Source organism: Hemicordylus capensis, chromosome 2 (assembly GCF_027244095.1).
Source record: "Hemicordylus capensis ecotype Gifberg chromosome 2, rHemCap1.1.pri, whole genome shotgun sequence".
NCBI classification, from domain to species: Eukaryota; Metazoa; Chordata; class Lepidosauria; order Squamata; family Cordylidae; genus Hemicordylus; species Hemicordylus capensis.
Genome location: NC_069658.1, coordinates 69,411,406 through 69,437,907, shown reverse-complemented (window position 1 = coordinate 69,437,907; position 26,502 = coordinate 69,411,406). Strand labels below are relative to the sequence as shown.

Below are 26,502 nucleotides of genomic sequence, written 5' to 3'. Positions count from 1 at the left end.
ATAACAAGCGCTACCTGTACCAAAAGGGCCTATTTCATATCTCCACCAACCTTTTACTTTTAAAAAGTACTTTTGATTAGTCTTCAAAATCAATCTTTTCAGCCATCCAATTTCACTATTTCAAAAACAGTTTTCTTGTCACCATCAACTACACCTTTAAGAATGGTGGGACATGGTGCAGGACTTCTGCTAATAATGTTTAAAAGCAGGCAAAGAAGCATGGGAAAATAGTTAAAGACTCTGCTCCTCAGTGCCACTTTTCTGCTTTGTTCTAGAACTCTCCTCCATGGCTAATTTGAACTAAAATCAAACTGGCAGATCTGATCACAGATCACCCAGTGTCTTATCTAGTGTAAGTACCCACTGTACTCACTGAGTGAATGATCCTCGTCTTATGAGTGAATGATCCTCATCTTATAAGGGCTAGAGGGTGGGCTGCAGGGAAGACTAGTTAGATGCACCTTCCACACAGATGAGCAGTCCTTCCTTGGGTGGACAGATTGCCCGCCCAGACGAGCACCAGCTCCTGCCTGTAGCTCCAAGGGACAGGGTGCTGGGATGCAGTCTCCCACATTTCCCTGCCTCGCATAGCTCCAATAATTTATTTATTTATTACATTTTCTATCCCTCTCTTCCTCCAAGGAGCCCAGAGCGGTGTACTACATACTTAGGTTTCTCCTCACAACAACCCTGTGAAGTAGATTAGGCTGAGAGAGAGTGACTGGCCCACACCCAGCTAGTATCATGGCTGAATGGGGATTTGAACTCAGGTTTCCCCGGTCCTAGTCCAGCACTCTAACCACGATACCACTCTGGCTATACCAGCGTACAAGTGTACAGTGCATTATTGGGATACCCCCTCCCCCCCCCCAAGCCACAGCTGACACGCGATCAGAAAAAAGGGTTAGGAGAGCACTCACTCTTATAAACCCATTTGGAGGGGAGGTTCCACAAACAGATTTGACGCCATGGTGCCGTCAGGATCGGACATGATCCCCGTGGTCCACACACACATGCCAATCCAGGCTGGCCTCCTTAAGCCTGGTTTTGCACACGTGTGCAAATAGCCTCATTACCTTACTAGGTACAGGAATGCCGGTTGCACTTCGCTGCAAATTTGCCATAGATTTTCTGTGATGTCTCAACTGTAGACTCTTGCCGCACTCTGTTGAATTCAGTGAGAGTATTCCATTTTAATGAAGCAGTCTAGTAATTCTGCTTTTTCACCTCCACTGCCATGACAGGGCATATTTCACCCAACAGGTATATAACATTGGGATTGCACTGTTGGGAAGAGAGCTGGTCTTGTGGTAGCAAGCATGACTTGTCCCCATAGCTAAGCAGGGTCTGCCCTGGTTGCATATGAAAGGGAGACTAGAAGTGTGAGCACTGCAAGATATTCCCCTCAGGGGATGAAGCCGCTCTGGGAAGAGCAGAAGGTTTCAAGTTCCCTCCCTGGCTTCTCCAAGATAGGGCTGAGAGAGATTCCTGCCTGCAATCTTGGAGAAGCCGCTGCCAGTCTGTGAAGACGATACTGAGCTAGATAGACCAATGGTCTGACTCCATATATGGCAGTTTCCTATGTTGTTTAATGTCGTCTGTCTTATTGGCAGGTGAACAAACAAAAAATGGACCACTCTGAATGCTTTGTTGCCAAGTTGCTCTTTTCACCTTTTATTTCCTTCAGATATGATGAGGCAAAAATGCTGTAAAGAGGTACAATGTTGAAGAAGTATTAGAAGCAAGATCAGAATCAGGCCTACCCTTGAGAAGCTGCATCTATGCCCTAGCTTATTTTATATTATTAGCTTTAAAGCCTTAGGCAATATTTTCCATATGTTGCCTCCATTCTTGCCCTTCACTGTAAGCTTCTCTTCTCCCTTATCCTGTCATTTTCAATATTTTTCTCTTTTAAGCCATGCAATAGGAACCCAGCTAGACTAGATTATCTGGTTATTTTTTATGAAGGAAAAATAAATCAGTCACTCACTAGCAGCTCACAAATATTGTGCCCAACATATTTTATGCTATTTATGTTTCAGAGATTTTTTTAAATGGCATTCCCCTTTTCAGCACAGCATTTGCTTTCCCATGCTTTGGGAAACAGCCATGCATACATCCCCTTGCCAGGAGAAATTTCAGGGGTGGCTGAGAAATGTGAGAAGTGGTATTAACTTAATTAGATATTTATTAGATATTTGAAGTTATGGTATTGCCAGCATATCTAGAGCTAAAATAATTATGCCAGGTATAGTACCATAGAGATAACATGCCATTAAAATCATCTGAAAGGAAACCATCATTTCTAAATCTATGTAACAGGATTCCCACATCGACCCACTTTATATAATATGAATCCAATCTACATGGAAACACATATCTGGTGCAATGTACTGTGGGAGCCACTGCAGTAGGTTCTAATTAAGAAAATTAATTTCTCTATGTAATAACCTCTGCTCCCAGAAACCATAAAAGGGATCATATAGAGACTGTTTCTCGGTGTGAACAAATACACTTCAGTTCTGCCATCCATGAAAAAAGGAACCTATTTTTCCCCTCAGTATGTCCTCCTTCCATTTGTTCTGCTGCACATACACAGGTCATTTCCTAGCATCAACAGTCTAGAATAAATGACAAGGTTTCTCTAGGGTAGCATTACCTTGTAAAATATTGCACCACCTGGTTATCAAGGCCTTGTGGATGACTCTTCACCAGTGCTGTAAGAGTCATAGGCAGTGGCAGGAAATAATTTGATAAATTATCTTTCTTCCTGTTAACACAAATTTGCCACCCAGGAGGTGTTTCATCTTGCTTCATGTTCAAGTTGCATCTCTTTGGTGGCCATCAGAAAGGTCTTTAGAATTTCTTTTACCTAATATAAGCTGCAGGTACCTCTAAGTTACTCTTTAGACTTTGGCCCTCAATAGACATTAAGTTAAATGTGTAGTTTGGCTGTCCCAATCTGTGTGTGTGTGTGTGTGTGAGTGTGTGTGCGTGTGCACGTGCATGCATTTTAAACTTACATGACAGCTGCATGTGGTGGTTTATCAAAATTGAGACAATGAGACAATGGCAGGCTGGGGCAGAATATTTGACTCTTTCCCTGCCCCATGGCCCTGAGCAAATTTTCCCTTTTCCCAGATGCTGCTCATTGATTTGAGAAGGAAGGTCCCACTGGCAGTTTGGTTCCACTGGCAGTTTCCATTCTCAGGCAAATAGTAGGTTCAGACTCCCTTTCTGTCAGGACCACAGCACAAAGGAAAAGCTTAAATACCCTCTCCCCACATGCCACAGTCCTGATAAGAGTCGCCCTGCCCCCTGCAACTGCTATGAGAGAGAGAGAGAGAGAGAGAGAGAGAGAGAGAGAGAGAGAGAGAGAGAGAGAACACACACATATTCAATCTAACATATAATTTGTCCATTTATTGGCATTCGTGTATCCCTAAGATCAGAAAATGTACTTGAATTCTTTCTTTTACACTTCCCTCACTTTGCCCAGAGCTCCTTAATCTCCTGCTGAGAAACTGTTCCCTCAATATTGGAAAGAAATAATGGAAAGGCATAATCAAACACTGGTTTAAACATTTGCTCTCCCACCACCTTGTCTTGAATTCAATACTGGAGAAGTCTCAACTCAACAAATAGCAATAAACAGGACAAAATGTACTGCCTGCAGGACAAAAAAATACTGTTCAAACTCCTTGGTACCTGAAGGCATATACTGTGTTCCCAAGGTGATTTGCCTGCCTTTTTTGCATTTGCATGCTTTAATTTGTTTTCCTGTACACAACTTAGAAATAATAACCCTGGAAAGTTTATTTTCCCTTTAATTTCCAATTTTATTATGCCATTGGGATGCTAAACATTTTTTCACATCTACTTGGAATAAAGACGTAATCAAAGTTCAGCAGCCAAACCATGTTTTAGATGATGTCTTTGACAAGATGGTTTATTTTCTGCATGTTGCTGATGTTTATCACACAGTAGCATTCATTTGTGCAACTCTCTCCTTCTGAAATGTTGATGCAGGTAGATTAAAGACATTCCAATCAACCCCATCACTGCTTTGCTGGTTTAATGTGTAAAGAACAGTGTGCTCATATAGCTGAACGAAAGAAATTACATGTTGGTTATTTGTCCCTGTACACTTCCTCTCTCAGATTTTTCCTCTAATCCCTTACACTCCACAAGTACGTGAAATCATATTGGAATGATAAATCTGAGTGAAATCTGACTCCTCTCTTTTTTGGCACTATTCTGGTTCTGATTTTCATAAATTTTTAAAACTTTAACTGACAATCCCAATAAGAGGCATCATCTCCTTTTATCTACACTTAATCACAAGCTGTATGGGTAATTTACACAGTACTTGACGTAGCACAGTAGTTGTGATTATATCAGCATGAGTTCTTGATGGCACCAATTTACTGCTGTGACACTGCAAAAATACCTGAAGTTTCCCATCTTGAAAATATAGCCTCTTGCCTCCTATAATTAATTCAGTCCATAAGGAGGTGCACTTGAGGTTCACAAAATCAGAATGGGGTTCCAAATTATGCTTTGATGGGTTGACTTCCCAGGAAAAGAAATGATTGTTTTTGTTAAGAAATAAGCATATGTTGTTCAGATTCTGGAGCCCTTCAAAAGGTTCGTAGCCGTGCAGGACTAGCCTTTGCACATGGCTTGATAAACATTTAATGACCCCTTGCACTGGTCTCCCCCATGGCATTGTTTCCCATATATCAGGAACTGTTCACAAAGAAATGACTCCCACACAATTAGGCTAACGTTTAAAGGGATCCTCTTTCAACCCGTAATTGTGAGCAGTCAAGGTTTGCTGCCTTCCTCACTGCCTAAGACTGTCCTCATGAACAGCCTAACCCAGGATAGGGCAACCCAGCCTAGTTAGGCTGCTTGTGAGCAGCACCAGGATTGCACATATCCCGGCTCTGCCCACCCACCTAACCCCACTTTTAAGCCTGGCCTTTAGCCATGGTTAAAAGCACAAGCACGCTCTTAACCCCAGTACTGGGATTGTGTGTGTGCTCAGGCTGCTTACAGCCTGAGTGCACACAGAGACAGGTGCCTATAGTGCCTGTCTCATGGGGGTATCCCTCAATGCACTATGCATTGTCCAAGCCTCCAGAGATCCGTGCGGTGTGCAGTAGGGGTGTGCACAGAACCGGATGGCCCGGTTCAGTTCGGGTAAAAACCGAACTGGTCCAGCACCCCCTGAACCACCCCCACCCCCCAGTTTGGTTCGATCCGGGGGAGGGGTTTCATGAAAATTATATATATATATATATATATATATATATATATATATATATATATATATACACACACACACACACACACACACACACACACACACACACAAAACCTGTAGCCCCTTTGGGGGGCTTCCTAAAGACTTCTGGCCTCCCGCAAAGGTTTCCCCCCACCGGCCTCTTAATTCACTGCCATGGCCCGTCCCGGGCTGATTTTCTGGCCCGTTTGGGCCTGCAAAGATCGGCATGGCAGCCATTTGGAGGCCGCCATGCATGCTCAAATGGCCTCTGCCTAGGGCCTTGCAGGGACCACTTGAGCATGCATGGTGGCCATTTTTAAAAAATAATTTTAAAAAATAGCTGAAAACAAAATGGCTGCCACACATGCTCAAATAGTGCCTGCGAGGCCCTAGGCCATGTCAGGCCCCACAGAGGCCATTCGAGCAGGTGTGGCAGCCTCCAAAATGGCTGCCGCACTGATCTTTGCAGGCCTGAACTGGTCAGAAAATCAGCCCGGGACGGGCTGCAGAGATAAATTAAGAGGCCAGTGGGGAAGGGGGAACCTTTGCGGACCCCCCCCCCATGGCCTTTGGGAAGCCCCCAAAGAGGCTACAGGTTAGAAATTTAAAAAAAAAATCGCCAACTGGGGAGGGGGGTTCAGTTCCGTCCGGCCAGATCAGGCGAGTCTGGTTTTAACCCAAACCCCCAAACCAAACCCCCTAACCCCAACTCCCCCAAACCAGTTCACACATTCCTAGTGTACAGCAGCGTGGATCATGTGTGAGTGTGATCCACGCTTCCCACCAATGTTGACGAATCATCTGGGGGGAAGGTAGGTTTAGCGCAGCCTTTCCCCCCCTCCCCACTTCCTAGTTATATGAATACCCTTCCTATGTTTTAAATTAACATAATTTATCTGATCCTATAGTATTCTTTTATTTTCTTTGCCTGCCTTTCTATAGCGTGTCAGCTCTCTGATATTAGCTCCATGTGTTGCCTCCTGCTCACTAAAAGCCAAGATTCAGGAAGTCAAAAAGCCAGTTCAGAAAATACCTTTCTTGCCCACACAATTAAAAAAGGGATGCTTCAAGAGCATGCCTGTCATGACATTTTTTGTGACATCTGAATGGCCTCCCAGCACATCTCTTGATCACATGAATGATTTGTTTGTCCAAATTGCAGTTCTACACACACACACAAGTTTAAACTAGTGTATAGTGGCCATTCGGATGAACAGCCTCCCACACACGACAAAGGAATGTGCTGGGAGAATGTTTGGAAGTCACAGAAGACATTGCGATGGACTCAGCATGTCCCCCTTGTAATCATGTGAGCCTGGGAGCTGTCATCTAAACTGGCTGACGAAGAAGTATTTCAGCACATATGACATAATTTTGTTATTAACTTGCTCATTAATTATAAGCAGTCAAAAGGAGTCTTCATGATTAGAGGGAGTGTGTACAACAGCAACAACAACCTTTATTTGTTAGCTGCTCCATAACTAATTGCTCTCCTGATGGCTTACAACTATGGGTGTGCAAACAGGTTCGAATCCAAACCAGTTAGATATCAAACTGGTTTGGCTTGAAGGTTTGGGGTTGAGCCGAACCACCCCTGGTTTGGCTCAGTCCCGGACTGAACACACACACTCCTGGTTCAGGGGTTCATCAAGCCATTTCTTTCAATTAAAAAATCCCTTTTTAAACTTGCCCCCTCTAGAGGGCTTATCTGAGGTGGCAGGAGGTCCATGGAGGTTTCCCCTCCCTCTGCCGGCCTTCCTTTATGCAAAAATTGCCCAGTTCAGGCTGTCTTCAGCCCTTTCTGGGCCTATTCCCAGGAGCTGTGGCCATTTTGGATGGCAGCTGCACTCATGTAGTGGGACCCTGCATGGCCCAGCCATGACATCAAATAAAACATCAAATAAAAACACATAACACATAAAATCACAACATGACCCAAAATATATATAATACAATACAGAACAATTTAAAACTTTTTTAAAAATCAAATTTTTAAAAAATCAAAATTTAAAAGGCCTGAGTAAACAAAAAGTTCTTTACTTGGCATCTAAAAGAATAAAATGATGAAGCCAGGTGAACCTCACTGGGAAGACTATTCCATAAATGGGGTGCAACCACCAAAAAGGTCCTCTATCTAGGAGCCACCAGCCTCACCTCATTTGGCAGGGACACTCAGAGCAGGTCCTCCAAAAAAGATCTTAAGGTCTGAGTTGGGACACATGGGACAAGGTGCTCTCTCAGGTAACCCAGTCCCAAATCATTTAGGGCTTTTACAGGAAGCATGCCCTTCCTGTAAGCATTCCACATAAAGCACTTCTGGAAACAGAGTGTAGAATGAGTAGTGGGACTAATTGATCTGATACATTAAGGCAGTTTGTATGCCCAAACGTGCTGCTTCCACTCACCTCATATCTATCCCAACATGTTGGGATGAAACACAGGTAGAGAAGGTTCTGTATAAGCAATATAAGCAATTCTCTTGGAGTTCATAAAGGTGCGGCAACATGTGGAAAGGAAATGGAGAGAGAAGATTCATGGAGAATCATAGCATCATCTTCCTCTGGGCCAGTTCAAAGTCTTAATGCAGAATACGACCCTTTATGGACACAGACAGCTGTAGGTAGTAAGTGAAAACAGATTTTGAAAACAATTGCAATATAAATGGAAATGCGGATGTGGGACTGCAAGTATCTCTTGTTAGGCCTGGTCCCATCTGTGGAGTGGATTTGTTAGATTATCCATTTGGAATTCTCATCACAGAAGAGAGTCTCATGTTTGCTGAGAACTCTCATTAAGGGGCTGGGTGGGTCTGACTCCAAAGTTGGCCTCTTCCTGTACCTTTATTATTTCTCATATAACAGCATCAAAAACAACTTTTCCTCATTATTTTTGTTATGTAAACACTAAGCAGCAGCCAATCAGCTATCAATTATTCCTAACTTAGTTTAAATTGCAGTTTTACCTACATTAGTTCAAAGTCCCTTCTCTGTGCTCTTCTTTCCCCTGTCTCCCCCCCCAAAAAAAAACCCTCCCAGGGCATGGTCCGAAAGCACATGAGTCAGTCATCTTGCTGGAACTAAACAGGTGTAGGTCTGATCAATGCCTGAATCAATGGCTATCTATGACTGCCTGGTGGCAATTCATGTATGCCACATTGAGTTCCATAATAAATAAAGTAAAGTAAATGTGGGGGTGGGACCTCAGAAGAGGGAATCAGTCTGCAATCTGCTCAGGGCAATTGAGAAGGAAGACAAAGGCTCTGTCCACTATGTTCTTTCCCTATCAATTGTGTTAGTGGAGGAGATATTTATTCAAAATTTACATTCTGCTTAGCTATTAATATGTATGCTCCAGACAGCAAGCAAAATGTAAACCAACAACATTATCATACAGACTAAAATGGAACCTCTCCTTTGCACAACAGACCTTCTTTAGTTGATGCAACAAGAGCAGTAACACAGAGAAAATGCAGCATCTCTCCAACCATAAAGGAAGTACTTCTTTCCCTTTCCCTTTTGCTTCAGATTTTCTGCACATACCAGTGAGTGCTACTATACTAGCCTTTTCAGGTGATCGAAACATGGGTTATGAACATGTAAGGGAAGCCTGACCTTTGAATCAGGTGGTAGCATTCAGACTCTGGAGTTAAGTGCACAAGAATCTTTTCCTGTTCAATTCTGTTATATGGCATTCATTTCCATTCAGGGGTTCCCAACCTGTTGTACTCCAGATGTTGCTGAACTACCATTCCCATCATGCCTGGCTACAATTTATTGTGGCTGGGGATGATGGGAGTGGTAGTTCATCAACATCAGGATTGTCACAGGCTGGGAACCCCTGGTTTAATTGGTTACATCATTTATATGTTAAGTCATATTTGATCACAAAATGCTTTCCATTTAATTTCCCCATTGTTTCCATGATAGAAGGGGTTAGAATAGCCACATCAGAGCTCCACTCATGGCTGCCTCCTGGTGGCCTCCTCCCCCACCGCCAACAATGCTCCAGACCAGTACCATGTCCATGATATTGGGTAGGAGGGAACATGGTGCCTGTTGAAAGGCAGCTGTCAGTAGGGGCACATCTGACACATCTACCTGTATGTTCCCCTACAAGATAAGCATTTACATCCCTTCTTCACCATAACAGGGCCTGAATGCCATTCAGCTCATTCAGGCCTCCTAGGCATTCATTTCATGATGATTGAAAGTTGGACTGAATGACCCATTTGGTTCAAGTATCTGTTCATCATTAAAGTGAATGCACACAGCCCTATCTGATATCAGACTTTGAAGAATTGCAGTTAGGTCTGGGTGACCCTAAAGACTAGCATAATGGAACCATATTATACATTGGCTTCAGTGGAGCAGAGGTCCCTTTCTGCAACTCTTTGACCTTGAATCTACACCATGAATTATAAGTAAACTGTAAACCCCTCTATCACAAACTGGCCTGGGATCACAGTCTCCAACCAGCTCCCTTCCTCTGCTCCTGTTCATAGGGTGTGGAAATGGTCTCAGAAGTGCTGGGGAGAGCAGTTAATGGTCACCCCATTCCTCTACCAGCTGTCAGGGAGAGGAGTAAGACTGCTCCTCACAGGGTCCAAGCCTCTCTCATCTTTCCAGACCTTCTCATCCCTGGCCATCCAAGCCTTAAATAAAGCCCTGCAACCAGGGCAATCCCAACCACCCACTCCTGACTCTGCCCTCTCCAGATTAGCTGCCTGTGATCCTCCCTCCTTCAGCTGTTGCCTGTCTTGCCAGCTGTTGAGGCCCTGCCTTCACCACCAGGAGGCAACCTGTTGGGCCATTTTGGCCCATCCATGGTCTGTGAGTTCCTGAGTGTCCTAGCTCTCCCTGGCAACCGTGTAAGATCTCAGCTGGTTTTGTCTGTACTCAGGAACTGTACTGCCTCTGTCTTCTTGGCCCCCCAACCAGGTGAGTACTCGGGGCGGGGCATGGCTGGCAGGAAGGCCCGACACCCCCACCAGAAATAAAAACAAAAACCCAGCCAGAAGAAGTGTATCAATGTTTTCCATAAACAAAAAGCACAAGAGAGGGTGTGGGGGAGAGAAGAGGAGAAAGTATTACCATTCATTTTTCTCACACAGTTGTTTCAAGCTTTCTACTCTCTTTATAGCCTTGGATAGATTCTGCATTTTCTTTGTGATAAACCTTACTGATTTGCTATTCATTTCTGAATGGAGGCTAATTGATATTGATTTCTGTGCCTTGCTTATTATCATGGCCTAGAGAGGAAGTGGTTCTGAGGTGGTGTATTTGGAGTGAGTTGTGGTGCTGGAGGCAAAATCAATATGCCCTGAAAAAGCTGAAGAAGCGGTTATGCCATGCAGCTTATTGTTTGTAAGGGAGGTGTGCCTATGGGGCACACACTGAATAGTCTCATCATGTGAAATTAGCTGAAGAATTTTCAGTCTATTTCAGAAGTAGCATCAGGGAAAATCATTTACAAAAGCTAAAATCCAATGTATAGCATAGTTTGTATTTTACTAGTCTATGATCAGACTATTCAATGTGTGCCCCAGAAGCACACCTCCCTTACGAACAATAAGCTGTTCAATAACAGAACAATAAGCTGCCAGGGTTCTGTGTGTGCTTGGGCTGCTTGCCAATGCACGCGCTCTTCGGACGGTGCATTGTGGGATATCTGGAGATCGAGATGCATCATACTGGCCTCCGGAGATCCGCACTGATCCACAAGCCGCGCTCCCATCTGAGTTCCCTTGATCATCTGGGTGGAAAGTGAGTTTGATCCCGACTTCCCCCCCACCCACCCTCCTGCATGGTTGTGTGCATAGCCTTTACATGTGTGAGCACTGTAAAATATCCCCCTTAGGGGATGAGTCCGCTCTGGAAAGAGCACCTGCCTGCTTGCATGCAGAAGGTTCCAAGTTACTTTGCAGGCATCTCCATTATAGGTCTGAGAAAGACTCCATCCTTCAACCTTGGAGAAACCACTGCCAGTCTGTGTAGACAATGCTGAGCTAGTTGGACCAATGGTCTGACTCGGTAGAAGGCAGCTTCCTATTTTCCTCTGTTAGGGAGGAGAGACAGTCTTGTGGAAGGAAACATGGATTGTCCCCTTTGCTAAGCAGGGTCCACCTTGGTTTGCACTTAAATGGAAGACTATATGTGAGAGAACTGTTAAATATTCCCCTTAGGGAGCTACCACATGGTTCCAACCCTATTTAAGGTGGCTGCATCAGGCACCTCTCTCTCTTGCTCTCTGGTCCTGACCCCAGGTCCAGGACTCCATACCAGTCCAACTCTTCAGCAGGTATGTCAGGAGGTGCATCATCCTGTCCTCCCCGTGTCTCTGGGGATGTTGATTATTTTCCTCTCCCTAGACTCCGTTCCCTATCACATATATGAAAATGTATGGATGCATGGGATTAGACTGCTAGGAATGGGTTAGGATTATTTAGGAGTTGCCTCTTTGGGTTTTGGTGTTATTGGAATGTTGTTCTATTTTGTTTTTTGTTTTTACCAGTAGGTCAGGGAGGGTGGCCCAACCCCTTCCCCTAGGGTGAAAGCATGTTCAGAACCATCCATGCAGAGCAAGATTTCATTGCAAAGAGATTCTTCTTATGCAACGAAGATGGATTCTGCTTCAGAGCAGAACTAGCAATAGAGATATGCATGCGGGCTAGAGGGCTTTTACTTCATGGCCCAATTGAAAAGATCCATCCAAGACATGAGAAGGGTCTCTCAGCAACATCTCTCAGCAACACCCCGGCAAATTCTGCAAACTTAGGCACTCCTTCTAAGAGTCTGGTCTTCTCATAATATATCCCCATGGTCAGTTTTGCTGTTCACAGTCACCTGGCTAGCCAGGGACTGCTCTAATCCCCAGGTGTCCTGTCTCAGAGTTCCCTGTGGCAGCAAATTTACATCTGCTACAACGTCGAGCCCAGCCAGGCCTGATCAAGTGCGGACATAGAATTCATCCTCGGTCTTTCTTAATCTGCCTGTCCAAGGTTGGAAAGGGGAAAGAATGGACATTGAGTTCTATTGTTAACCAGAGGTATCAGGAGCCCTACTTCAGCAGGGCCCCCTATAGCTGAAAGGACTACCAGAGTGCAGTCAAATGGAGAGCTGAAACACATGGTTCTTCTGTCTTCAGTCGACTGGCCCTTTCATGAGAAGGCTAATCCCTAGGTGGCAAGCCAGCACAAGGCCAAGAGTGTGTTGGGTCTTCCTGGACTGCTTGACCTGGGTTTGCTAATCTAACAACACCCTTAGTTACAGTGAACCAAACCCCAGGATCCTTTGCCCGGCTTCATATGCATATCCCCTACTAGAAAGTTGATTTAAACCCTTCCTCAAGTTCCAGATAACCAGCCCCAGACCTTCTTCTGCTCCATCATCTGGTATCTTTCCCCAAGACCCTTAGGCACATTCTCAGGTCTGGTTCTCCCACCTCTATGTGCAGTCACACCAGAGAATCTAAACTCCATTTCTAACATCAGAGAATCCCATAATTAGTCATATACATGAATTTATATTAGTTTATTAGTGATTACGGTTTTTATTAGTGGTTAGGGTTTTTATTAGCAAAAAGTGTTAAATTTTAGAAAATCAATGTTTTGACACACAGGTTGACTCACATGTACACCTGTCACACGGGAATGTCCGCTTACCACTTGTTCTCGATTTCCCTCAATAAAATGTTATTTGCACTTCTGCTGTGTCTGTAATTGTCTCGAACACTCCTGCGAGCTTCTGATCCTGGAGGGAACCCACCTCCCACATAACAGTAGGTCTCTGAATAATATTTTTGGATTCCTCCCCATAAGTATTCTCAGCAATTCTAAACATAGTGCAATACTCCTGTGCTATATATTAGGTGCATGCTAATTTTCCACTTCCAGAGATGGTTTGTTTTAAGTAGGAGAGCATTTAGAGAGGTATCCCCCACCTATAGTCAGAAGTGGTGCAGTCGGTTCTACCTTCTCACAAATCTACCACCTCTTTCTGCTGCATGTGTAGACTGGAACACACACACAGGCCCCTATTGTGCCTTTCATCCTTCCGAGGTCGGTAAAATGAGTACCCAGAATGTTGGGGGGCAATATGCTAAATCATTGTAAACCGCTTAGAGAGCTTCCAGCTATAGAGCGGTATATAAATGTAAGTGCTATTGCTATTGCTAAGTGCTATTATTCTCCCCTGCCCAAGGATGTTATGCTTCAAAGCAGAATTAGATTTCTGAAAAATGTATAATATGATCAAATTCAATGTTGGGGGTGGGTGGGTACAGTACATTTAAACAAAATTCAGCATTATTAAGATTACAGCTGTGATCTTAGGGGTAGGGATGGGATCTAAGCAAATGTTAACCAAAGTGGCACCATGTAATATCTGAACGAGCCTTTCTTCAAATGATCAGCTGTGGCTCAAAGGAGAGGGGGGAGCCTTTCAAGAACACAGAAAGCAATGAGTGGCCTGCCTTTCAGTGCTCTTCTAATTTCTAGATGAATGCATAGTATAAAGAAGAACAGCATGTTTAGTAGAATACAATTCTATGCCCAGAAAAAAGGGAATCTGTAATTCCTGCATCACCATTTTGTGCTCTTCAATATAGAAGGTTTTTCTGGTTAAAGCTACTAATTTCTCATGTAGGGGCAGATCTTGAAATTATGCCGTTCTCCCAGCAGGGTGGATGAGTATAATCAAAGCAAAGCCCTTTTTGGAGAGTAGTGAACATAATGGAAAAGAAAGTAATATATTTACTGAGCAGCAGTAATAGAATATTCAGAAATAACACTCAATTTGAAGTATTGCCAAGCCTTTCTTAAGGAGTAATGGAAATGCTGCGTCAGAAGGCATAAGAAAAGCTTATTTTCTCCAGAAACAAAAAATGAATGATAGAATCCTTTATTATTGTTGCCAGAAAATTTAGACACATAGACCCATATAATTCATCACACATCATAGAACACTGCATTGTCTCCTAGGGAAAAAGAGAAGATCATCTAAATTTAAGATAGATTATATTTTACTAGTTGGTGGAGGCCTCATCAACTGTAGATCACAGTAATCAAACTGATGCAAAGAAAATTACCACAACATGAGGGGAACAATACCCTGATTAGAAGGCCTCAGAAACTGGCTATGTTTTGAGTATTTTCAAAGAAGGTCTTTGCAGGAGCATGAAACAGGAATACTTTCAATAAAATTAGACTAAAGTAAGATTAAAGTTTAAATATACCCAAGGTATGTTTGTAACTTTGGATTATTAAAAGTGAATAAATAGTTATGTTGTGCTCTATTCTGCAAGGACTGTGTGGGAGAATTATCTTCAAAGAGACATTTTAATCACTCCATTTAGTTGAATCATGCAAAGTTTTTATTAACAGAAATAACTTCTTGAAGAGTGTCATGCCATTGCATTCAATAGGGCTGAGTCAGTACAGTACACATTAGTATAATGAAATGATATGTAGAAATTGAACTATTTTCACATCTCTCACCTGCAAAAAAGTGTGATCTGAAATTATTCCCATGGAGGATGAGCAGCACCTTAGAAATTGCTCATTTTATCACTTAAAGCTATTTCTGTTCTCAGCTACTTCTCTGCAGTCCCCCAGCAGGATTGCTCCAGTATCATAAAGACCATATTGACCTACATAGGCATTAACTATGTTTAAGAAATAAGTAGATGTCCTGAGAAAAGGGGAAAGGTGGAAAGAAAATTGAGGTAGAAGCACAGATATGAAGAGAATCACCTGTTCTCTGGATCCTTGCCTGACTTGGCTGCTTCTGTGTAGCAGGGAGATTGCTGGCCTAGTTAATATCATAAGAGGCAATGGTTAGACCACTCCTTAAGAAGTCTTACCTGGACCCCTTAGTGATGGATAGTTACAGACCCAATCTCCCTTGGCTGGGCAAGATGATTGAGAGAGTGGCGGCCGACCAGCTCCAGGCAGGTTTGGAGGAAACTGATTATCTAGACCATTTCAAACTAGCTTTAGAGCTGGCTATGGGGTTGAGACAGCCTTGGTCAGCCTGATGGATGGTTTTACTGGGGAACCAGTAAAGACAGAGGGAGTGTGACTCTGCTGGATCTTCTGGATATCTTGGTGGCGTTTGATACCATCAACCATGGTATCCTTCAGGATTGCCTGGGGGAGTTGGGGATAGGGGGCACTGCTTTGCAGCGGTTCCACTCCTATCTTTTGGGTAGATTCCAGATGGTGGAGCTTGGTGACAGTTGCTCCTCAAAACTGGAGCTGTTATATGAAGTCCATCAGGACTCCATTGTGTCACCAATACTTTTCAATATCTACATGAAACAGCTGGGTGAGGTAATCAGGAGGTTTGGTGCTGGGTGTTATCAGTATGCTGATGACACCCAAATCTACTTCTCCTTTCCATCTTCAGGAAATGGCACTCATTCTCTAAATGCATGCCTACAGGCAGTAATGGGCTGCATGAGGGATAACAAACTGAAGCTGAATCCAAGCAAGACAGAGGTGCTTACTCTGAGGGGCTCAGAATCTGAGGGGTGAGTTAGATCTTCCTGTGCTGGTTGGGGTTACATTCCCCAGAAGGAGCAGCTTGGGTGTATTCCTGGACCCAGGCCTCACCCTGGCATCTCAGGTGGAGGCCATGGCCAGAAGTGCTTTCTATCAGCTTCGGCTGATTCAACAGCTGTGCGCTTTCCTTGAAGAGGATTGCCTCAAAACTGTGGTGTATCAGCTGGTAACCTCCCAGCTTGACTATTGCATTGCACTCTATGTGGGGCTGCCTTTGTACACAGTTTGGAAGCTTCCGTTAGTTCAAAATGTGGCAGCCAGATTGGTCTCTGGGGCAACCTGGAGAGACCATATAATGCCTGTCCTGAAAAGGTTACATTGGCTGCCAATATGTTTTCGGGCAAAATACAACGTGCTGGTTATTACCTTTAAAGCCCTGAACAGTTTAGGTCCGAGTTATCTTAGAGAGCACCTTCTTCTGCATGATCCCCACCACATGTTAAGGTCATCTGAGGAGGTCCATCTCCAGTTACCACCGGCTCGTCTGGTGGCGACTCAGAGGCGGGCCTTCTCTGTAGCTGCTCCTGGGCTGTGGAATGCACTCCTGGCAGAAATCTGTAATTTGAGTTCATTGCTGTCTTTCAGGAGAGCCCTTAAAACCTATCTGTTTGGCCTGGCCTTCCAGGGTTTTTAAACTACTATAAACTGTTTTAAATGGTTGCCGTGGTTTTCCAGGGTTTTTAGCTGTTTGCATGTTTAATTGGTTTTATTCTGTTTTTATAGTTTTGATTTTAATTGTTAACTGGTTTTAATTGTTTTTATCCTTTTGTAAACCGCGCTGAGCCATTTTGGAAAGGGAGTATATAAATTGAATAAATAAATAAATAAATAAAAGTCTGGTATGAGCTACTCTTTCTCATTCAATTAGAAATTAATCTATTAATAATTGAGTTAATCTTAAAATCATTTCAAAGTTGTGCAGTCCTCAGGGACATATTTTCAGGTGACACAGAGGACTTCCACCAAGAGAAAGGGAGGTCAGTGAAATTCACCACCACCTTTGTAAGCAGCAGAGTTGCATTAATCTGGAACTCATCTGTGAGCACTAACTCATCCCATTAGTTAGGATGTTAGCCATTGCTTCTTGCCCCATTCCCCTGTAGATGTCGTGAACCGAATCTTCTTTCATTTTTGATACCCTTGGAATATGTAAATATTGTCAACTCCTCTGCCCCTGTCAGGTAACCTTATTCCTTCTACAGACATCCTTTCACTCTTTCCCTATTATAAAAAGGCTCACCAAAACATAATTACTCCTTATCTGCTCTATATTACTTCCAGCTTGTCAATATCCTTCTTGTATTTTTTAGCACCCAAAAGTAAACACACTACTCCATATAAACTTTTACCAATTCCGAACAAAGCTTAGCTTTCCCAGCTGTTAATTTAATAATAATAATAATAATAATAATAATAATTAATAATAATTCAATTTCTATACCGCCCTTCCAAAAATGGCTCAGGGCGGTTTACATAGAGAAATAATAAATAAATAAGATGGATCCCTGTCCCCAAAGGGCTCACAATCTAAAAGAAACATAAGATACACACCAGTAACAGTCACTGGAAGTACTGTGCTGGGGGTGGACAGGGCCAGTTATTCTCCCCCTGCTAAATAAAGAGAATCACCACGGTAAAAGGTGCCTCTTTGCCAAGTTCCCTCCCTCTGCGCTCAGCATGGAACAGAGATACCTATTATAGACCTCCCTCTTTTGGAACTTAATTCTGAGTTTACAGGCCTAAATTGTCACCTCATAAGATTTTGTGGCACACTGCCATTAAAAGACTCTCCTGTGTGATTTCACATAGGATTTCACATCTTCTCTGCGAATTGCTAATGAACCAGGTCCCTCAGACCATGATTCCTGGTCGTCTTTCACTCTTCCTTTGGTGACACACACAGACACAAGGCCAGGAGCAATCAAATCTAGGATGCTCTTATCTCAGCAGCATTCTCTGCTTATGTTCAGTTTGTACACAGGTTCTGAGTATCACCACTGGCCAACACTGCAAAATGCTGGCATTAGGGATCCTCTAGGGCTTCTGCACAGTCTGAAAGAAAGCCCCAGTGGAGTGCAGGCACGAATTTGTGCAATGGATTAAAACAGCTTCAGTTGTGCAATGACCTAAAACATGGAGGCAGAGATGTCCACCACTGCTGTCACTAGTGGTGATGTGGACTTTCCACCTCCACAACGCCACCAGGACTGCCTTTCACATCATGCAGCATCCCAAGAGGGTCTCTAATGCCAGTATTCTGCAATGTGAAATGCCAGCCATTGAAATCAATAGCACTGTTTTATACAAGTTGTTCTAGTAAGAACTAATCAACCTACCTGCCTTTCACTGTGTCTACAACTGGACTATATTTGGTTCAAATCAAGGTCCACAAGTTAGAACACTTGCAGCTCCAATGTTCATGCGTCCACCATCTTGGATCGGGTGGATGACATCATTACAAACTACACCATTGTGGTGTCCCTGTGTGTCACTAACTACAACTGTGCGAAATTTGGTTCAAATCAGTTAGTTCTCAAGTTAGTGCAGTTGCACCTCAAAAGTTCACATGTCTACCATCTTGGATCGGGGTGGATGACATCACCACAAACTGCACCATTGGGGCATCCCTATGTGTCCATACAGGTGTAGCAAATTTTGTTCAAATCGGTTAGACTGTCCACTAATGCATTTGTGCCTTAAAAGGTTACATGTCTGCCATCTTGAATGGGGTGGATGACATCATCACAATCTACGCTGTTGATGTGTCCCTATGCGTCCCTACAGCTGTAGCGAATTTGGTTAAAATCGGTTCACAAGTTCATCGGTTCAAAAGCAGTTCACAAGTTAGCTCACTTGTGCCTCAAAGGTTTATGGTTCCACCATCTTGAATCAGGTGGATGACATCATCACAAACTACACCACTGGATAATTACATCAAATTGGTTAAGTGGTTCACAAGTTTGCCCACTTGTGATTCAAAGTTTATGTGTCTGCCAGTTTGAATCAGTGTGGATGACATCATCACAAACTATGCCATTAGGGTGTCCCTGTGTGTCACTCACTGCAGCTGTACCCAATTTGGTTCAAAATGGGTTAGACAGTCCACAGATTAAGCCACTTGTGCCTTAGACATTCACGCAACCACCATCTTGGATTGGGGTGGATGACATCATCACAAACTATTCTGTTGAGGTGTCCTATGTGTCCCTACAGCTCAGCTGTACCAAATTTGGCGGAAATAGGCTGTGGTTTACAAGTTAGCCCACTTGCTCCTCAAAGGTTTACGTGTTTGCCATCTTGAATCAGGGTGGATGACATCATCACAAACAATGTCATTGAGGTGTCCCTGTGTGCCACTCACTGCAACTGTACCTAATTTGGTTTAAATTGGTTAGACAGTCCACAAATTAGCCCGCTTGCACCTCAGATGTTCACATAGCTGCCATCTTGAATTGAAGTGGATGATATCATCACACACCACACCATCTGGGTATCCCTATGTGTTCCTACAGCTGTTCACAAGTTAGCCTACTTGCGCCTCAAAAATTTACATGTCCGCCATCTTGAATCGGGGTGGATGATATCAACACAAACTATGTCATTGAGGTGTCCCTATGTGTTCCTACAGCTGTACCTGATTCAGTTCATATTGGTCCAGGTGTTGCAAAGTTGATGGGGGTGGGGGTGGACACACACACACGGACACACGGATGGACACTCACACAGAATGCCGGGTGACCTCACAAGCCTACTGGAGAATAGGCTAAAAAATGATGTGGAGCCTTGATGATTGGGTAATAGTTTAGAAAGCATACTCTTTTCATTAAGCTATTGGATACTTGCTTATGAAACACAAGCATGGAATAGGCTTATATTTATTTGTTAAAGTTCTTAATTACTTATTCTTTTCCCCTGCACCTAAAATTAAGTGAGAAAGGTATAACTATGACTGAAAATGCTGATATGTAATAGCTTTCCTCTTTTTTTTTTTAACACATTTTGATTGTCAGAACCTAATGAGAAACAAAATATATCCATAATCCTTAAAGGTTCCAAATCACATTAAGCCTGATGCAAATTAGTTTAAAATAGGATTGGCTGTTTAATGGTACCCATTATGATAATGAGAAAAGACATAAAACAAAGTGAAAATAGGCAGTTATTCTGTTACAGTTAACAAGTAAGAATACAAATTATTAAATTAATGGAAAGTCATAGAGGTTGTTAAATAGATGATCCAATATTTGCAGTTGTTGTTTTCTGTAAACTATTGATGTATGGTGGAATTATTTCCATATTTACCCAAATTAAGAATTCCCTAAATAGAATAAATAAAATATTTTCTTTGTTTTAGTCTAATTATATATAAACTATCTTCTTTTATTCGGAAGTGTGTTCTGAATCCTTTAATCCCTCCCCATATCATCTGTGAGCAATGGGAACTTGATATTGAAGTTGAGAAGGTCCATGTGACTGATCATGTAAAGAGCTCAATGTCCAAATGATTCTGCCAGAATTCCAAACTTCATAAAACAGTGACCTCAGGTCAGTAAGTTAAAAATTTTCCAATCATAATTTTTTTAGCATAACTAGGGGCCAAATTGTATGCACTTCCAAATTCTTTGAAACAGCCACCCACATGAAGTTTTAATTTCTAAAGCCTCTGAACACTCATTCACTCAAAACCATATATGCATGTACAATGTTATTTCTGCTTATTGGGCTTATTGATGTATATTTTTAGGGGCAGGTGGGGAAATAGCAAGGGGAAATTACTATGATTGAAGTTGTTATCATTAAGATACCCCAGGCCCAGAAATCAACTATGTATACTCTGGAACAAGAAGGTCTACTCACACTATTGCACTATTGTTAAACACACAAGCTGAGTTCAGACATGTCTTTCAAAAGGACACTGTACTCACATAAAGCTCCCCAGAGCATGCCTGAAAGCAGGGGTGTAGCTAGGGAAGAGGGGGCCTGTGTTCACCCCTCTCTCCGGTGGCCCCTTGGAGCGAGGGAGATAATGAAGAAGATATGGAGGGATGTAGCTGGGGGGCCCTCAGGAGCTCGTGGGCTCCGGGTTCTTTGAACCCAGCCACTCAGTTATAGCTACACCTCTGCCTGAAAGTTTGATGCCAGTGCATCGGCACTGAGATACCTCACTGTTCCCATGCTTTCCACATTGCGGCTGCTTCCACGATTGGCCCAGAATCAACCTTGATCACACTTACAGCATTTGCCTCTTCGGACAAACACGGTACAGTAACTGTGAAGAGCACAGGGTAGATGACGCTCCACACCAGGGGGTGGGACTTCCAGGCATGCTCTGGGGCACAATATGTGAATCCAGCATCTCATCCTTAAAAAAACCAAACACCTCAGAACAGGGCTATATACAAACAGTACACACATAGTTATTCAAACATTATGTACAATGTTTATACAGTAGGACCGTTCTGATCTGTACCCTGCCTTTTAGGGCCTGTACCAAGGACCACTTTCATAATGCTCGTACTATTTTTCCCACAAAAGCAAGTACAAGGATATCTGTACACAAGTACAACTTAATGTCTAAGTAGGGTGAGAGAATAGGGATGTGCATGAACCAGTTCAGCGCTGCCTTTGGGCTGCACACAGGCTGCAAGGAACAGTGCCACAGCCACCCACGGCCTTTGATAGAGTGCCGGGGAAAGTAGCGGGATGGAAACAGAGCAGGTAAGGACCTGCTTACCTGCTTTTAAAGCAGGGATCCTCAACGTTGGGCCCCCAGATGTTCTTGTACTTCAGCTCCCATAATCCCCAGCCAAAGTGGGCCTGGGGATTATGGGAGTTGAAGTCCAAGAACATCTGGGGGCCCAACGTTGAGGATCCCTGTTTTAAAGGGATCCGCTCCACACCCTGCCCATTCTTGCATGAGCTGTTCATGCACATCCCTACTAGAGAAGCAGATCTGAGAGCTCTACGATTACTTCATATGATTGCAGAGCTTACAGTGATTATTAATTAGGGGAGAGGAAGAGCCATGCTTTCAGGTAACTTTCCATTGTGACAAAGTAGATTTGTAAATTATACACTTTAATAAAATAGCACATTGACATTTCAGACCTTGGCATTACATTTTGACCACCATAAAACAGTTCTGGATGCTTTGGGGAGGGGCTAATGACATAGCCAGAGGCTTTGCTAATATTCCCCAGGATGCCTTCTAGAAGGAAATCCCAGGAAATCCTTTCTCTGTAAGGGATGTGGGAAGGTGGATTAATAATAATACTTTGATTGGATAGAGTTATGACTCATATCTGTTCTAAGCTGCCCAGAGAACAATTTGTTATGGGGTAGCTAACAAATAAAGTTGGTTTATTATTTATCATCATCACCATCATCATCCTGCTAGCAGAAATATTTCACAACTAAAAGGGCCTTTTTACGTCTCCGGCTACCTTTAACTTTCAGGTTGCCAACTTAGTTTTTGTGCAAGAATGCTGACCTAACCAAGAATATGCAAGTAGAGGAATTTCCTTGAAGAAGATACAGAGGCAAAAACTTCACTCAGACATATTATTTGCCTTGTCTAATTGTGGTCATAATATGAGGCCCTAAGCTCATGCCATGGCCCTAAGCATATGCCATGGCCCTAAGCATTTATCTCCTGGTATAGCAAATCTTGGGACTGAACTGTTTGCATAGAAATGCCTAGTGTATACATGATATTTTTAGTGCTCTCCACACATAGTGGAAACATAATTTATGTGAGTAACTGTTTGAAAACTCCAGTCTGGAATGTTTACTGAGAGAAAAGAGGTAATTGCAGAATCAATAGCTCCTTTAAACCTAAAGGTTGTGCTGATTAATATTTTATATGGGGAAATGGTTCCACTGCATGGGGGAAGCTGATGAGAAGAGCATATCTCTTGGAAATGTTATGAACCAATGGAAGCTACATTTGCTATCTGAAAATGAGGCGCTACAGTCAATAGGCCAGTGTAATACAGCTTAATTTACTTCACTGTTTTGGTTTTTTCTCTTTGAAATTCTTTTATGTGATTTCTGGTATTAAGTAAATTAACTAAAATTTTAAAATGCCACACTATTCAAGCATAATATTGTAAATATTCTCAAGTTAGCCCCACAATTTCAGCATGAAGGGGAACTGATATTCTGCAGCAAGGTTCAAATGAGCTTTTAAAAAAAAAAAATGGGATGTGGACACAAACTATATTCTTTGACTATTGTATGGGTTTCAAATAGGGATGTGCACAGAACCAGTTTTGCTGGTTCAGTTCGAGTCTGGACTGGATTCAAACCGACCCGGCCCAGTTTGGGGCTTGGCTGAAATGGGTCTGGTCTGGTTTGGCTATCGAACTGGGCCCAACCGGTTCATGGGCTGGTTTGGCGATACTCATTAAGGGGAATCCTTGAGGATTCCCCTTTACAAGTAAAGGGCCTAATCTCTATGCTAAAGGGATTGGGGCAGGAGTGGAAAGAGAAAGCAGCATCTGTACCCCTTTCTGGAGGAGGTAGAGCAGGGTTTCTCAACGTGTGGGTCCACAGATGTAATTGGACTTCAACTCCCATAATCCCCAGCCCCAGTGGCCTTTGGTTGGGAATTATGGGAGTTGAAGTCCAATTACATCTGGGGACCCAAACATTGAGAAACCCTGAGGTAGAGGCAGCTGAGGCACCACAGAGGAGGTGGAGCACCATAGGAAGCAGTGGGGGGCAGTGGCGGGGGCTCCTCCAAGCCCTCCACTGGCTTCCTGAATGACAGCTTGGGCCAGCTGTGGCCCAGTTTGGGCTTGCGTGCACACACAGAGGCTCTTTTGGTGACCGTGCATGCGCACAAGCCATTTGTGTCACTATGCAAATGCTTTGCCCAGGCTGTCATTCAGGAGGCCAGCAGGGGGCTTGGAGGAGCCTGCACCACTGCCCACTACCACCTCCTATGGTTCTCCGCTGCTCCACCGTGGCCTTCTCTAAAGGTATGGAGCCTGCTTTTTCTTTCCACCTCTGCCGCAACACCTTTAGAATAGGGATGACCCCTTTAATTGTCAAGGGAAATCTTCAAATATCCCCAAATTGTTCTTAGAACCAGGAATAGTCTGGTTCGAACTCAGACCGACTCCCACCTTGGTGGGGGGGCTGGGCTTGAATCGCCCAAACTGGGCTGCTTTGATTCTAGTTGGTGGGCCAGTTAAAATGTGTGGCTCACACACCCCAAGTTTCAAGGGCAGATCTACAATTGAGCAAATGTGTGCAGTGAACATGCATTGCGACTAGGGGGAGCCATGCCCAAATTTCTGACTTAAATCATAATTTCCCTTAGGGAATTCAAAAGTAATTAAATTAATTTAATAATTAATTAAAATAATTAGTAATTAATGGATCCTGGTGCTCTACATTGCCCTAGCCTGGGCTATGCTGCTTGAGAAAACAGCCTCTTTAAGTGTTTTTAATTAATAAGCAAGTGTATAGCCTTGCTTCTGCTGATTATTAGTTTCATGTGACGTCCAGTTCCTTCCCGCTGGGACACTGCAGCAGCTCTCTTCCTTGTTCATGCAGTGTCGGGATGGCAGAGATGGAAGGTAGAGAAATTATTGCTTGAAGATAATAAGAATTTAAACTTCCTAAATTTGTTAACACTAGATGTATACTGTGTTACCTGCATCACTTGAGGACTGGTCTTTTGGGGGGACAGAAATGTTGAGAATGAGCATAGTATTTTTAGAACATAGTAGCAATTAAACAGTGATCCCAGTTCAGATGAATGAGCTGCAATAAACCTCTGAGTCATATGCTTTGCGCTCCCCACACTCCAAGGATGGGAGTAACAGCTTTTGCTTTCCCTGTAACATCAAGCCACAGTCCACATAGCATACAAACTCATGGAACTGTGGTTTGTTACCCATTGTTAGTACAAACCAGGATATCTACCACACTTTATCATTGTTCTAGCCCTATATAACAAACTGGAATGGTCTAAACTTAAATGTCACTCCAACATCATTTAAAAGCCTTCAGTTATATTCAGAAATGCAGAAATACTACCTGTGCAATAGCATGAGGGCCTGCTGTGTTTTAACAACTGAGCACCAGGGGTGGAGCCACCATTGAGTGGACGGGTTCAAAGAACCTGGCCATGAGCCATGGAAGGACTCTAGAGTTCGTTCATTCAGCAAATGTTCTTATTCCCCTTTCTATCCCTCACTGTGATGTTGCAAACACATGGGTGTGGCCCAGTCTTTCCGGAGGCCTGCACCACCCCTCCAAAGGTCTAGCAAGGGAGAGAAAGGGAAATAAATGCACCCAGCCAGCCCACGCAGGCTGGAATGCTTTCCAGAGGGCTCACATGGGTGATTGGGCCACTCCCACATGCATGTGATGTCATGCACAAAGGGCGTCACTGGTGCATGGGGCAGAACTCGTGCCTCATTCCCTGGCTCCACCACTGCAAAGCTTACAAGTTCCCAGATCATAAGCTCTCTGATCACCATTTATCTGTAAAAGAAGAGATTCTGAATCTCAGACTTACCTGAAACATCCTGCTTCACCAGCATTGTTCCATAGATTCTCCAAAATCACAGGAGTAAATGACAACTCAGAATTTTCTGCACATTCATAAGGGAACGCCTTCCTATTTGCAGAAAATATGTTCATGACATCTGATAATAGCTTCTGAAACATCCACCCAGTCTAAGCATAAGCAGCAGCCCCATGGCTTTAGCAAGCCAATATGTGGTTACAGTAATCTTGAATCTCAATGAACTGCAGAGTTAGCTTTGCAGAGTTGATGACCATGCCTAAAAAACTTCATGATTTAAAAATTAAGTATGGTAAGTCAAGTATTTGTGTCACTGTTTAGCCTTTCGGCTATTTAACAGGGTATATTTCAGCAGCTCCAGTGGAGACTCGTGCTTACGGTGCAATGCTTTTATTTCCTAACTAGTTTTAAGACTAGCCATTGAGGGGGGAACAGAAAATGAGGAGGGGGGAAACAGTGCTATATTGAGCAAGAGGAGTTGTTTAAATGGGGCTACCATTTAAATGTAAGGAGGTCAAGCTAGCAAGAAATGTCCAGAGGCCACACACATACCCTGCTAAGGGGCTATTTAGTGTGCATTAGGAAATTAAGCAGGCAAGGCTGGGCTAATTCAGCGTGAACTGCAAATCACTATTCCATCCACCTTATCACAGATGTGATTAAATAGGCAGGCTCTATTATAGTAATGGGAGGAAAGATGCAATTCCTTTCAAGTGCCCCCCCCCCCCTATTTTCTACTGCATTGCTTCTTGCATGCATGAATTGCTGGGGAAAAGTGGAGATTTCTGTGTCCTGAGGCTACAGAATCTAAGCCTCCAAAAAGCAAAATCAGGACTGGCACATCCTTATTACTGAAAATGCTTCAAAGTCATAGTGCATCTTATACAGCCTTTAGCAAAGTGCCTGTGGCATTTGGAAAGAAAAAAATGCCCCAGTTTGCTGCTGCTCACATTTAGTCACTTTCTGGCTGTTTTTCAACCTTACTTCCAAGGAGAACATTCAAAGTTCATTTAGGTCAGCTTTAATGTAAACCACTCTATTCTTCTACTGGCTTTTAAAACCAAAACTTTTATTCATAATTTCCTTTAGTCATGCTGAGCACTTTCCCTAGGA

General features: G+C 43.2%; 1 long non-coding RNA gene across 1 annotated transcript; it reads right to left on the bottom strand.

The window, feature by feature from the left end:
* Positions 1–4,002: 4,002 nt before the first annotated feature.
* LOC128343244 (uncharacterized) lies at positions 4,003–25,508 on the bottom strand. Its single transcript, XR_008315404.1, has 3 exons — positions 25,381–25,508; positions 7,696–7,904; positions 4,003–4,105 (listed from the first exon to the last, which is right to left on the bottom strand). It is a non-coding gene; the product is annotated as an uncharacterized LOC128343244 (long non-coding RNA).
* Between the last annotated feature and the right edge of the window lie 994 nt (positions 25,509–26,502).